The sequence below is a fragment of the Perna viridis genome, chromosome 3 (genome assembly GCF_037379345.1).
Source record: "Perna viridis isolate PV_CMFRI_1.1 ecotype Kerala chromosome 3, ASM3737934v1, whole genome shotgun sequence".
Classification (NCBI taxonomy): domain Eukaryota; kingdom Metazoa; phylum Mollusca; class Bivalvia; order Mytilida; family Mytilidae; genus Perna; species Perna viridis.
The window spans coordinates 13177270-13191423 of NC_142447.1; positions in this window are offsets into that span (position 1 = coordinate 13177270).

The window sequence follows — 14154 nt, forward strand, 5'->3', positions numbered from 1 at the left end:
AAATACCTGGCATCCAAAGCCATGCAGGTATCTGATGCCAGGTATTTATTTATTATTGCCCTGTAATTAACCGGACCCAACTCCCCAGCATCACCTCTGGTTCCAATATTCAGCTGGAAGTGACTAATGAACGATACAGATAAAATCTTTCTTGGTTCAACAGATGAATTCACTCAGTAATAGATGTCATTCATAGAATAATTTCATATCTATGCTACATTTGGAAACTGAATAAAAAATCATTATTCTTACTTTTCAGTTGAAGACAATTAATATTATTCATGTACAATGTACTTGTATATGTATTTGTACATGTGAGTATTCACTTTTTGCATGTTTAAATGTATTTCTGTTTGCATATACTTGTAGTATTAACTGATCAGCATTGGAAAAAAATGATATTTTGTGACCACAACTTTCAGAATTGCGAAATAATTTTGCTCATTTAATTTTTCAATACACAGTGCATGAGTAATCAAGGGAACCAAGGTTCTAGCGGTAATCAAAAGAATGTAATCCAGGGACAAAGACCAGACATGGAAAACAGACATTCACAACAAAGAACATAAAATAACCAGAATAATGCATATTAAGTTACAAAAGTAAATAAGCGACTCGGACTCCACTAAAAACTGGGAGCCTGGAACAGGTACATTTATTCTTGAATGTAGTGTACATGATGGAGAGAGAACAATATTAGGATGTCGTGAATTTATAGTTGTGTTTATACAACAAATAAACTTTATCAGCTCATAAACCCATTTGCCTTTTTGTTCTATAGCACGTGGACACTCACACAAATAAAAATTTTAAAAATGACATCATTTGAATTTAAGCATGCTATTTATGGAAACAAATTCTATGTTCTATTGTTTCTTTTGTTTTGCGGAAATAAATAAAAGACATTTTCCCATTCTTCTCTTTTATTGATCGGATTTTGAAATAATTAATAAATGTAGATGCAAAATACAAAACAAATAATTAATTGAATTCTACAGGATATGATAATTCATTTTGGAAAATATTAATACTCCAAGATTATACTCCAAGAAGTAAATTTTCACATTAAGGAGAAGGGCCAATAAAAACTCTCATTAATCCTAAAATACAACTGGAAATAAATTATAAAATATTAAAAGATTTATATGCAAATTTGTAGACTTGAATTTATAACAAATGAGAAACCGTAAAGACTTTTGATAGTTTTTCCATTAAAAGGCCAAGGAAATTTCGTACAGTCGACTTAAATTAAGATATTCTGATATTCTGTCAATATTAATTGGAGCAACTAGGACATTCCTGCTACACTAAAAATAACCTCGGATGCACAAAGGAGAATTTCTTCTTAAAAATTGCCAGAGTTGTAGTCATATGCGACACAAATTCGTTCTATCCACCAAGTGGCGCTAAAAAAATGGTTAGATATCACTATAAATAATGACCAATAACTCTGACAATAATTTCGGCACGAAGCGAGAAACTAGGGAAAAAAGTAATGGTATAAATGTCAACCAGTAAAACTCTAATTTTAGAATCGGATCGTTCAAATTCCAGACAAATTCTTCCGCCTAGTGCTTCCGAGGTTTTTCTTTTGTATACATGTAGCTAGAATTCTGAGGACTTCCGATTGCTGTCAATGTTGTACTTTTCGCTCACTTTCCGGTCAAATTTTGGCAAGGTTATGGTGCTAACTAACCCTACAAAACATTTTTCCCATAATATATATATATATATTGTGATTTTTCGAGCAATTTTTATTTAATTACAACAAAAATGATATTTTGGGTAATAGGAGAGTTCTTCGTGATGTCATCTTACCTGTAATTTGGTGTTGGTTGGCAAAAAATCAATTGAGTGGCATAGGGTATCAACTTTAAATCATCATAACGTTCTCATTTTTAAAGATAATTGAAACATTCTTTTGGTTCCCAACATTGCAAATAAACTTCATTTTATCCATGGGAGTTTTAAATAAATATTCAGTAATTAGACTATATGTACATAAGATTTTAATTATAATTTTATACAAAAATGGAGGTTTACATATAAATATCACTACAAATTTAAAACAGTTATAAATTCACATACATAATATGAATTATTTTATCTAAATGAAACATTTTACAGAACCAAAATTGAATATAAAATAACAGTTATAAAGTTTTGAAAATTGGGATTCTAATTATGAAATTGTCAATTGTTTATTTAGTTGTATATTTGCCAACCACTTTGACACTTAATGATATGCAAATTAGTGAATATGACATTATTTAATGATCTTGGAGAATTCTCCTATATTCATAGTCTAATGGCCTTCGCCTTTTACGACAAATTGTTTTCAAATATGATTCAGAATTTCGGTTTTAACATTCTGATCTGGCCAATAAATTCAAATGTTTTAACGTTAGGTAAGAGTCATTGCATTTGTTGAAAAATTAGATAACCAGCTAAATTGATGAAGCAAATGCTTTTATGTGTAAAACAGGCCATTTGTGTTCCTGCTACACTTAAACCCATGACATTTCCAATTTTTGTTGTTGTTCGTAATTATTGATAGAAGAAATGTTTATTGATTTTTTTGTACTCTGTTAAAATGCCTTATGCTCACAATATCATTGTCCACTACAGATATTTCATGCAGATATTGCCTGTATAATTGTATAAAGAGCAGGAAGGAGTGGCATTTCCGCGGTCACAAGTGAGATATATCGGGTGATAAATTGTGGTGGTATATTGTAACTACTAATCATTATTTAGGGGGCGGGGCTAGAAAGGAATATACCTTAATAACACCTAATGCTTTTCCAAAAGAAATTTAAGATTTTTTTTGTAAAAGAATACAAGTTATTTAAAAATATTGGTTTGAATTTTTTTTTATTGTTTATTCTAAGAATCCTGCCTCATTATCCATAAAATGCATCATATCACGTAGTACATAACTAAGCATACAGTACAAGCATCAGTAAAAATTATCAGCAAAACTTTGTAATCTCTTTTCATAAAAATAAGATATATTTGACACTATTACAACCAACAACACAATATTTTAAGAAGCTACAAAGTAACACACGGATTCCGAACAAATAAAATAAATATGTAAAAAGTGTACAAAACATCACTGTAAACTTTTGCATCCTATATTTACAAATCGAACTTGTGCTAAATAATATGAGCTACATTTCAAGACGCCGAAAATTAAACAACAACAAAAATAGTAACATAATATTTGATTCCAATTTAATGTTAGATAGATTAGAAATTTCTCGATAATTCGTTAAGCTCAAAACCTGCATTCTTACTTACAGGCGTGTAATTTCGTGCTTCAATAAATTCACGCCAAAGTAGGCAATAACTCATTACTTTGAACAATCATTGTGTTGTCTTATCAAGACCGCCATTTTTTAGGTTAGCAAAATAAAATTTGTAAAGATTGTAAACACGTTTGTTACAAATGTACGACGCAAATATTACCACTCCTACTGATAGGTTACAGATTGATACCAGATAAGTGAATGCTGATTTTGGTAGTAGGGCATCTATGAATTGCAACAACCATGAACATCCAGATATAGTAAATAATTTGAAAAATATGACTACGTCATTTCTCCGTTCATGCGATGCTTGTCCTTTTTTCACTTGGGGCGTGGTACAAATGTGGTACATGGCAATTACAAAGAGCACAGAGTTTCCAAGCAGCAATAATCCAACCGGAAGCAGGACAGTCAAAATAGCGGCCAGTTTGTAAAGGACAAAACAGTTTTCGCCGCCGTAACCAAAGGAATCTAGATCATAAACAAATAATGTTAAAACTGTATTACATGAAATGAACAGTAGTGGAAGCCCAAAAATAAATAAGTTGTATTTAAGAATAACCTGCAGTTTGTTTCTGGAATTTGATTTTGGTGTAGGGTTCGTAAAAATTTTATAAATGTTGAAGGTACAAACGCTAAAAGATGAAAACATTGCAAGAAAGAAAAAATGTTGAAGAAAACCTAACACTTTACAAAAAACATCAGCAGAAATATGAAATATTCGGATTTGGAATAAAACATTGTGAGATAACAAGCAAAATATTAGAACCATATTATATATACCTGGCATGGTACGGAGAGAACTGAATAAAGAATATGTGATAAAAGCAAGAAATAAGCAAGTAATGGACGCAACATTGCAAATAGTCATGATGATAAGATTAGGTAGATCTGTAACATTTTCTTGAAGTGTTGAAATAATGTCTTTATATTTTGAAGCGCACATCTGTAATGTACCATCGCCTAATTCAAAAAAATCATTCAGGCCTATAACTGAATCGCTAATAGTTAGTTTAACCTGATGATTATTGAGTAGTATAAACTCGTTTTTTTCCAAAGCTACTTGAGGACAAAGTAGTAGATCGTTGACTCGGTACGTAATTAATACTGATTCATTAACTGTCATCTCTGTTACATGTCTAAAAATACATTTAAGGGCAATGATAAAAGTGTTAAGCTTAGAAAGCAATCCATAAGCATCCGCATAATCAATTAGTTTTATAGATAAGGTCATGTTTGATACGTTTTTGGTAATATGGAATGCAGTTAGATTGACCAAAAACTTTTCGGCACTTAGTCTATTAATAGATTGCTTTCTATTTGTACAAAATTCCAACACAATGTACCCTGTGATAAGAGAAGATTGTAACTCACAAACATTATCTGAAACGAAGTACTCCCTATGAAACTTTAAATTTGATTGGTTCAAGTTAAGACCAATGAAGTCTTTTATTTCATTAATAATAATTCCAAGGATGTGGAGGTCTGTACTTGAATTGACTAAGCGGTTGTCAATTGTAACTTTAATTCTTGATGCAAACTTGTAGCATAAGTTAACTGTTACGGATAAAAGTGGTACGCAGCTGTTTCTTAGAAATACCTTTCCTGGATTGCATTTAAAATCTCTGCAGACTTTCTGAAACGTTAAAATATTCAATATTTAACTACATTTATTTATTAAATATTTTTGACAAATGAAAAACATAATATGTTTAACGACCAAAACTGACAAGCCTAATTAAGAGTCCAATAAAGACCAAGACAGTGGTGGCATATGCCAAGTTTTGTTTCCAAAAATGTTCAATATTTAGAAATTATATTTCATGTTTTCTCAAAATGAATCCTGGTTTGTAATTTGTTAAGGATAGGGAAAAAAGAAAGACATTACATAGAAAGCACTAGACTCTTTAATATATTTATTGTTCACACTTTAGTTTATTTTTTAAGAAACTTTGCACATATATTCTTGGTCATCCAGTTTTGATTAAAAAAAATATACGTGCTCTCTGTGAAATCATTATTACTTTAACATTTCATTTGAACAAAATAAATGGTGGGGTAAAATAAACTCTTTTCTGGAGTCAACGGCGTCCGTGAGAAAGAAAGGTCTTGACAATCAAATGTATAATGGGATAATGGGATATCAGACAAGAGCCGTGTAGCCATGTGTCTAGTGTAACTTTGTAGTAGCCGTGATGCGTACGAACTGAATAATCGTATTATATATACTTTTTGTATGTTGTTTTTTGTTTTTTTGTTTTTTGTTTTTTGTTTTTTGTTTTTGTATTTTAAAGGATTTAGATCCGCTTCCCACATCCGTTTTCAGATAACTTTTTGGTTTTCTTTTCAAAAACTGATACCGGCTATGTATTTATTTCAAGCTACAAATATATGTATCAAGTTTTATTGTTACATTTATAAACTCTTCAATCAATGAGCTACAAAATGGTATGTCGTAAAAAAGTACCAAAAAAAAACTTGTTGTTTTGTAATGCCTTTACTATTGCCCACCCATTTGATTTATTGTACACATATAAATATAAGATTTCTGAAAACGGATGTTGGAAGCGGATCTAGTCCTTTAAAATACAAAAAAAAATCATACACTACTACTACTACTACTAAGTTACATTAGACACACGGCTACACGGCTCTTGTATGATATCCCATTATCCCATTAATGAAAAATTCGCGTATTCTAATTGACTTTGTAAGTAGCTGAGGGTATAGAATGGTTATGTTTGCATTAAACGTCTTTCTTTTTTTCTCCTTACATTTAAAACTGAAAAAAGTGTAAAGGTATAAAATGATTGTATATTATAACATACCAATAATAAGTGCAATTACGATTTTCGATCAAGAAACCTCTTGAACAACTTGCATCTTTCATATGTCTTACAAGCTTGTATTTTTTTTTTTGGATTGTATGGTTAATAATAGGATAAATTAATTTTTATTACGTTATTTAAGAGACATTTACGATTTGTTGTTGTTGCAACTTTTATTACTTTCAATTTGCTTGTTCTATTACAAAATGTACCTGTGTTGAACCCGCAATTCCCAATTAAATGCGGCCGATGATTTTTATGTAATTTATAAACCACACTATAGACAACCAAAAAACCTAAGATTTTTCATAAAGAACTTTTCGCATGAAGTTCATATTGAACCAAAAAAAATAATATTTGTATCACAATCAAGGAAATTTCAGGACGCCGATCCTGTGAACATAACATTTTTGTAACTACACAATTTGTTTTCAGTCGTAAAAACTTCACAGGGATTCGCGAAGGCATTTTCATTAACAAATTATAGAACACGATCGTTTAGCACCTATTTTGTTTGTTTTTTAGTTCATATATAAGATGAAAATGAATTCAATGATAAAATTTGCCATCTGCCCCTAAATCATGACAGAAAAAGTCAATTCATGTACGGGAATAGTTCTTTTTCATATTCCCGACTTTAGCTTCGTTATTTAAGAATTTAAGCAAAGGGGAGTAACATTTTACAAATTTATCAACAGACCGATTGGTTTACTGTCAAATTGGAGCAATGAAAGCAGTAGGCTTCAAATTCAAATATTTAATTTATTACAGCCGCGGTAAGTACTTGCATACTCACCGAGGTAAAAATAGTTTAAGTTTTCAAGAAAAATGTTTACTGTTTTCTCTTTCTCCAATGAGACCAGGTTGTCGGATGTTGGTGGGTTATGTCCCTTTAAAAAACTTGCTAAAATATCTTGCATTCCATAAATATGAAAAACGACTATTTGTATTCATAAAAATTATTAAAGAGCCATAAAGCAGTGTGCATAGTGTAATTTATTAATTTGTTTTGTAGTATTTTGCTAATCGCTTTTCCTATTAATCGTTGTACAGTATTATTACTCCAATAATTTGATCTCTTTCCCACAAGAATATCCTGCAGTTTCTGTGCAAACTATACTACATGTATATGTATAAATTACTGTAAAGTAATTACCGAAAATATGTTTTTTTTTTTGCTGCTTTTTCATGACTTTCAAATTTACAGAGTGTAGATGTGGATACATGTACATATATTCGTACGTAAAAAAGCAAAAATAGTCGAAATGGACTTCACGAAAAAAAAACTTTATCGATAAATCAGCTAAATATTATGGCCACCTTTTTTCTCCGTTGACTATACTGTTACGAATAATGAGAACGGTGTGTTCAGATGATTGTAGCACAATGCCAATGCTTGTACATCATCAAGATCCACACAGCAACAAACATTCAATTCCTCTTTCACTAACCGCTGCAGACAGGCCATTCAAAATTCTCGGTCGTTATTCAAATCATTCGTCGTTTGACACATTTTCCCGACTTTGCAAGATTCTTGCATTTTCTGAGAGGGCTGGCTGCAGCGTCTAGAAGGAATTTCGAACATCAAACGCTTTTTCGGAGATTGTTACATCATGACATAATAAAATGTAAAATAACTGTAAAATATACATACTTGTGCACTATCGTACATTTGAATAGATGAACATTTTGTGGAATCATCGGTTTTGCCTTTTGTTGCGTAAGACGATAAAACAAACATGGACCGGATATCTCTTTCGTCTTTGCATTCAGTGCTACATAGCTGGCAGACTATCCCTTTGATGTTAATATTATTGTTACAATGATGTGTACAATTGCTGGAATCTACATTCAGATACATAAGGTCCTCATTTCTATTGCAGAATAGTATGTTCAGATTTGCATGTTCATTACATAAGTAGCAAAAAATATTGTAAAATTCCTTATATGCCGTCAATCTCTCATGCTCAATAAACAAACATGCGTGTTTCAAAGTTTCAAAAACAGCTTGTACATAACCTGGATTGCCTTGACAGTCTCTCTTTAGTTTTGATTTCCGGAAACATTTCAGTGGCGATTGAAATGTTTTGTCATTTACAGTGCAATTTCTACTAACAGCATCAAGAATCAATTGCTGTATGCTGTACAGCAAACTGAAAACTTCAAGGTCACTACATTCAATTTCATATTGACCTTGGGTTGAGAAAATTAGAAGGTAACCAGGACTTAGTTTATAATATGTTGGGTTTGGCAGTGTGTCCTCAATATCAGCGTTCGTGTTTAATGACGAAATCAGGAATGGACTGTAAATTCCCAATTTAAATTCTTCTCTGCAATATCTGGATAAAAGATAATATGTATGTTTGCCTCCGTTTATTGGCTTTTTATATTGGATATGAGTAATGATTTCCGTCGAAATGTTAACACTACAAACGTAGCAGTGCCTGTTTTTGTACGGGTATGTTTCGGGGTGATGAGATGTATCTTTACATAGCTCTGTGATTTGAGTGTCTTCATTATATGGACAACTGTCAATAGGGTCCATGATACCGATAGGTGGATTGCATATGTAACAAAATATGTTCCGGAACATCCCAAACGGTTGATCAATAGCTGAGCATGCACTTTCTATTATTTGACTCTTTTTGTACCATGTGCCCGTTTGGTTACACTTTGTAATTGCAACCTGGGGATGTTCAGTACATGCAGCAACACCGCTTGAACTGTACATATTTGTAGAGACAGAGCAATCTATTCCATCAATTATTGTCTTTGCTATATCCTCAAAAGTATTCAGCATATTAAAATCTTTGTTCTTATTACAACGTATAGTAAGCGCCCATGGCTGCAAGGATTTGTTATCATTGTTACATCGCGCGCAGTATTCATTATCGTAGGTTATGTAACGATCATATGAGGTCACCGGAAGTGTTTTCAATCGTTCTGTCAAATTTCTGTTGGTCAAACATTTTGATTTAATTACGGCAGCTGCATGTAAAGGGCACGTTTTAACAAATTTATATCCGAACGCTGCAGGTACCTTACGAGTTTTATGACTATGGTAGATATCCTTATTAATGCACTCGGTTTCTGGGAGTCTCAATATATAACTTGGACAGCAGTTGTCAGAAAGCACACAGTCTGGGCTGCAATGACAATGCCCACAAACACGTGCCAATGGTGTATCGATAGTGATATTGTTACTGCAATTTGTCCAAATAGGTCCACAAAGTCGATGAATATAGTCGATAGCAGACGTCATCGACGCTTCATCCATGTAACCACAAGAAATAGTCTTCCAAAAACACAGAACAAATATCAACCAGTAGGCCATGTCGATTTTCTCAAAAATATCTCGACCAGTAGTTGAATAAAACTAAATTATTTTAGTTTTCGATTAAAGATGGTCGAATAAGTAAGTGTGAATTTCTTTCTACTAAATTATTGTTATATAATCAAAAATAACATGTACGAAAAAAAAAACGTTTTTCGACAAAACGTAATATTCCTGATAAACGCTAGATATACAGATTGTTTTTTCACATTCAAAAGTGGTATTGTTCTAATTGGTTTCTTTATGACACTGTTCAAAACTGTCTACAGGTTTTACGTCCTTGATTATCTTGTACCTTGGAGGGATTCTAGTCAACACAGACACGACGCATCTTGTATTAATTATCTTCATATCCTGAAGTGAATAGAAATAATCCCCAATTGCAGTGAAATAAAATAAAATTTAAAATTTAAATTGCTGAACAGAGTAAATTGATTTGGACAAGGATGCAAAGAAAGCATGCACTTTTACCGTTTTTAATCATTACGACATCTCAGATGCAATTCTGAACAAAAGTGAACGATGAACATGCAAATGTGTTTTGTAATGTGTTACAGCTAATTGAAAATACCAGTTCCAATTTCAATACTAATTTATGTAGGTCAGTGGGTAATTTAAATAGATCTCTAGCTAGAAATCTGCCCTAAATTATACCAATGTGTCCTACTTAACTACTTCAGAACATTTGTGTGTCATTTGGACACTGCTTTTTGAGTTTGAATAGCTATCAATTATGATAACCTTAATCTCTCTATTATACCATCCACCACTGTGTTTGGGTAGCTTGTACCTTATATACAAGTGATTTACTTGTTTCTGATTGGATAACACTGTCCATTTTATTTAAATATTTATATAGACCAAGTCTATGTTTAGTTCCAATTATTTAATTGAACTGAATGCTGAAACTCTTTTAAAAAAACAATTTGATGTTCAATACATTTTTAAACTGATATTATCTCTAGCTGAAGTAGTTTTAAGAGCTAAAAGTTATGGTAACATTCCTTACACTCGGCCATGTTGTCATTTTATCTACTTACAATATAAATGCATGCACCAGCAGTCCTTCTAAAGACCTTCGTGATATAAAACAGTTTTTTAAAAGTTGTTTTAGAAATGTTGTAAAATAATTTTAAATACTAGTATCACTTATAATTAATTTTTTTTAGTGTACAGTGACTGTGTATATAAGATGCCCTAAAATGTAAATTTGAAAATGTACCAGTATAGAAAATTTAACATTTAAATGGCCTCAGTGTAAATGACCTAATTGTATTTATTTGACATTGAGAGGTTAATGTTATCATAATTGACAGCCATTCAAACTTGAAAAAGACAGTGTCCAAAAGATCACACAGGTGTTCTGAAGTAGTTTAAAAGGACACATTGGTATAATGAAGAGCAGATTTTTACCTAGAAAGTTTTAAAGTTACTCACTAGACTACATAAAATAGTATTGAAATTGGAACTGGTGTATTTCAAATAGCTGTAAATACTAATTCATTTTTCTTGGCATTATCAATCGTTTATCAAACAGTTTATCGTCAATTTTTATGCACTTGAGACTACGGAGGTTATTTTCAAAATGATTACATCGATAAAACTTACTACCAAGGGAGCACTTTTATTATTACATTTTTTTTAATGTTTTATTTATCACATTTTATATAAAGCAAAACATATGACAATTTGTTTTCATAGGTTAATATTTAACGATGTTTTTTTTTTTTAATTTTACCAAGTCACGTCAAATAACCAACTTTGGGGCAGTTTACGCTTCATGAACCGCCAGGCAATTTATAAACAAGCATCATCTGTCTCAAAATTGGTTATGCAAGCATAACTTGGTCAAACACTTAAAACAATCTTAAATTTCTAATCGATTCCAAACAAAATTAAAATATGTTCCTGTGCGTTATACAGTTACATTTAGGTGCACTGTTTCGCACACCAAGTTGATCTGGTCTAATTTTGTAAAATTTAAAAATTTAAAATTAATTTGAAATTTGGTGGATATATTGTTTAAATGTAGTTAAGCATTTATACATAGACATATGTAATATGTGTAATGGTACACAAGTGTGATTTAAATGAAGAACGGTACCCATGTCGTATCAGTCGTTCTCTCGGCATTAACTGGCTGATTTTAAAAAATACCTTATTTCGCACGAAGTTTAGGAACTAAAATTGTGAGAAAATGAATCGAAAATTAGACGTGTTATCATTTTTACTTTTTTCCTCCTCCTCCTACATGCTGTTATCTAGTCTTAGTTTCTTAGAGACTGATATTTTATAAAACAAAGTATTTGGCTGTTAGTTATAGGAAGGCACCAAAAACTAAAACGCAGTAATTTTTTTTTCAGTATGTTACCACGGCTACAGGTTTTCATGACAATAATCACTAATATACTTATAAATTTCTTGAACCTCAACACACAAAGGATTAGAAAAATACGTACTTTTTATGAAAAAGCAGTAAAACTGTAAACTGCCTCAAAACAGCTTTATTTCAACAAAATGATACAAAATTTTCGGAATTGACCTAACCGTATTGTATAACCAAAGCCTTAGTTTAGGGTGTACTTTGCAGTTATATTAAGGCGCACTGTTTCGCACAGCAAGTTACCCTCGTCAAATTTTGTAAAACTTATATGTAATGGTAAACAGGTGTATACTCGAGTTCACCTCAGCCTGTTTGTAGTTTTTTTTAATTATCTTTTAAGTTACTCATAAGTTCCTTTAAAATAAATTGCCATTTAATTCATGTCGTTCTGTACTACAACTTTCATACAATTATTTCTCGTTCTTACCTCCAAGATCGAAATATTTCCATATTTATTTTTTCTACGAGAATTTTGCACTGAATGTATTGTTTATCCGCCATCTTGTTTCTATGGATATTTGGAAATGTTCCCTAGTTAGTTTTGAAAAGGCACCCCTGAGTTGTACTTAAAGTCAGTAATATTTTTTTCAGTATGTTACCATGGCTACTGGATTTTATACCAATAATCACTAAATTACTTATGAATGACTTGAACCTCCACACACCAAGGATTTCAAAAATATGCACTTTTTTATGACAAAACAGTAGACATTTCTGTGCGGACTGCCTGAAAACAGCTTTACTTCAACAAAATGAGATCAAATTTTCAAAAATGACCTAACTGTATGGTACTACCTTAGAATTATCTAAATTACAGATTACGGAGCAATTGACGTATATGACGTCACTGTGCCAAGTTCATCTATGAAAAAATATCCTATCTTTCTCAGAACAGAAATAACCAATCCAAAGGCTTAAAACAAATTAAATTAAATTTAAAAAAAATGAAGAAGAAAAACCACCAGACTTACGTTATATATATATTGACTCACATTAATGTACAAATCTTTGTAAAAATCAGGAAAATCTCTAATAGCAAGATATGGAACATGCATGTAAAATATGACCGAATCCACATTTATTAATACTCTTTTTTTTCCTTCTGTACAAATATTCACCAATATGATTTTTTTTAAAAAATGAAAGAAAAATACAAATTTTCACAAACTGTTCACCTAACGATTAACTCCATTTGTTAAAATGTGTCATTTTTTTTTCAAATAAAAACAATTCACTGTAAAACAGTTTTGAGTTTATTCATATTTTTGTTTTATACGTATGCAAATGTAAAAGATATCCGAAAGTAAGCGCCCAAAAATATTTTTTAATTATAAATCTGGTCTATTATGTAAACACTAAATAACTATGGATACATCATGTTCACAAAGCAACTTGTATGTAACTATTTAATGTTTTCGCATGGCAGCCATTCGTTTTTTTTCAATAAGGTGGACTTCAACCTTATCATTTCTTAAAAAGATTTAAGCTGTTGCACCTGAAATTTGAAATAAAAACCTATACGGGTAATGTTGAAGAATTCAGCCTGTATCCATTTGAGGCTTATTGAGGGCAAAATTATAGACTCCACAGAGCATTTTCCACGTGACAATTTAGATCATCAGAATTAATTAAAAAATCAATGAGTAGATCTACTCTTGTACTTGGTTTTAAATCGAGCATTCCTTTTTCTCATCACTGTTACAAGTCTTCTAATCAATGTTAAATAGTAGTAGCTGTCAAAGTTAATTCATACGGGATTTGTTATATCTGATACAAAGTATATTATCATAAACGCATCTGACTTGTCGAAAATAAAAACAAAAAGACATATCAATGTTTTTATAACCTTTTCACTCAAAAGTCTTTTTTACTAAAATGTATTTCGATTTCTGAATATAAACAAGCTTTGTTACTTTGAACAAATTCGTTATTAAACTAATAAAGAGTCTATGTAGCTTTTTTTTCTAAATTCAAAGATTTCATAACTAGAATGGAAATGATGAATATGTCAAAGAGACTACAACCCCACTGGGATGACAAATGTCAGCTCAAGGACACCCATTTATCTTCAATTAACGACGAGAAATCCTTAACTCCACAGGAGATGCTGCAGTTGGCCCCAAAACATTGTACTTGGGATTTAGAATGCGCAAAAAATGCAGCGCGATCAAAACCCTCCTCCTATTCAAATCTTATCACCGTGGAAAATTATTTACACAATTTAACACACCTAAAGATCAGTTAAAAAGTCAGAGTGCATTGTTTAAACAAGATTTTAATATGACGTCTTCATATCGT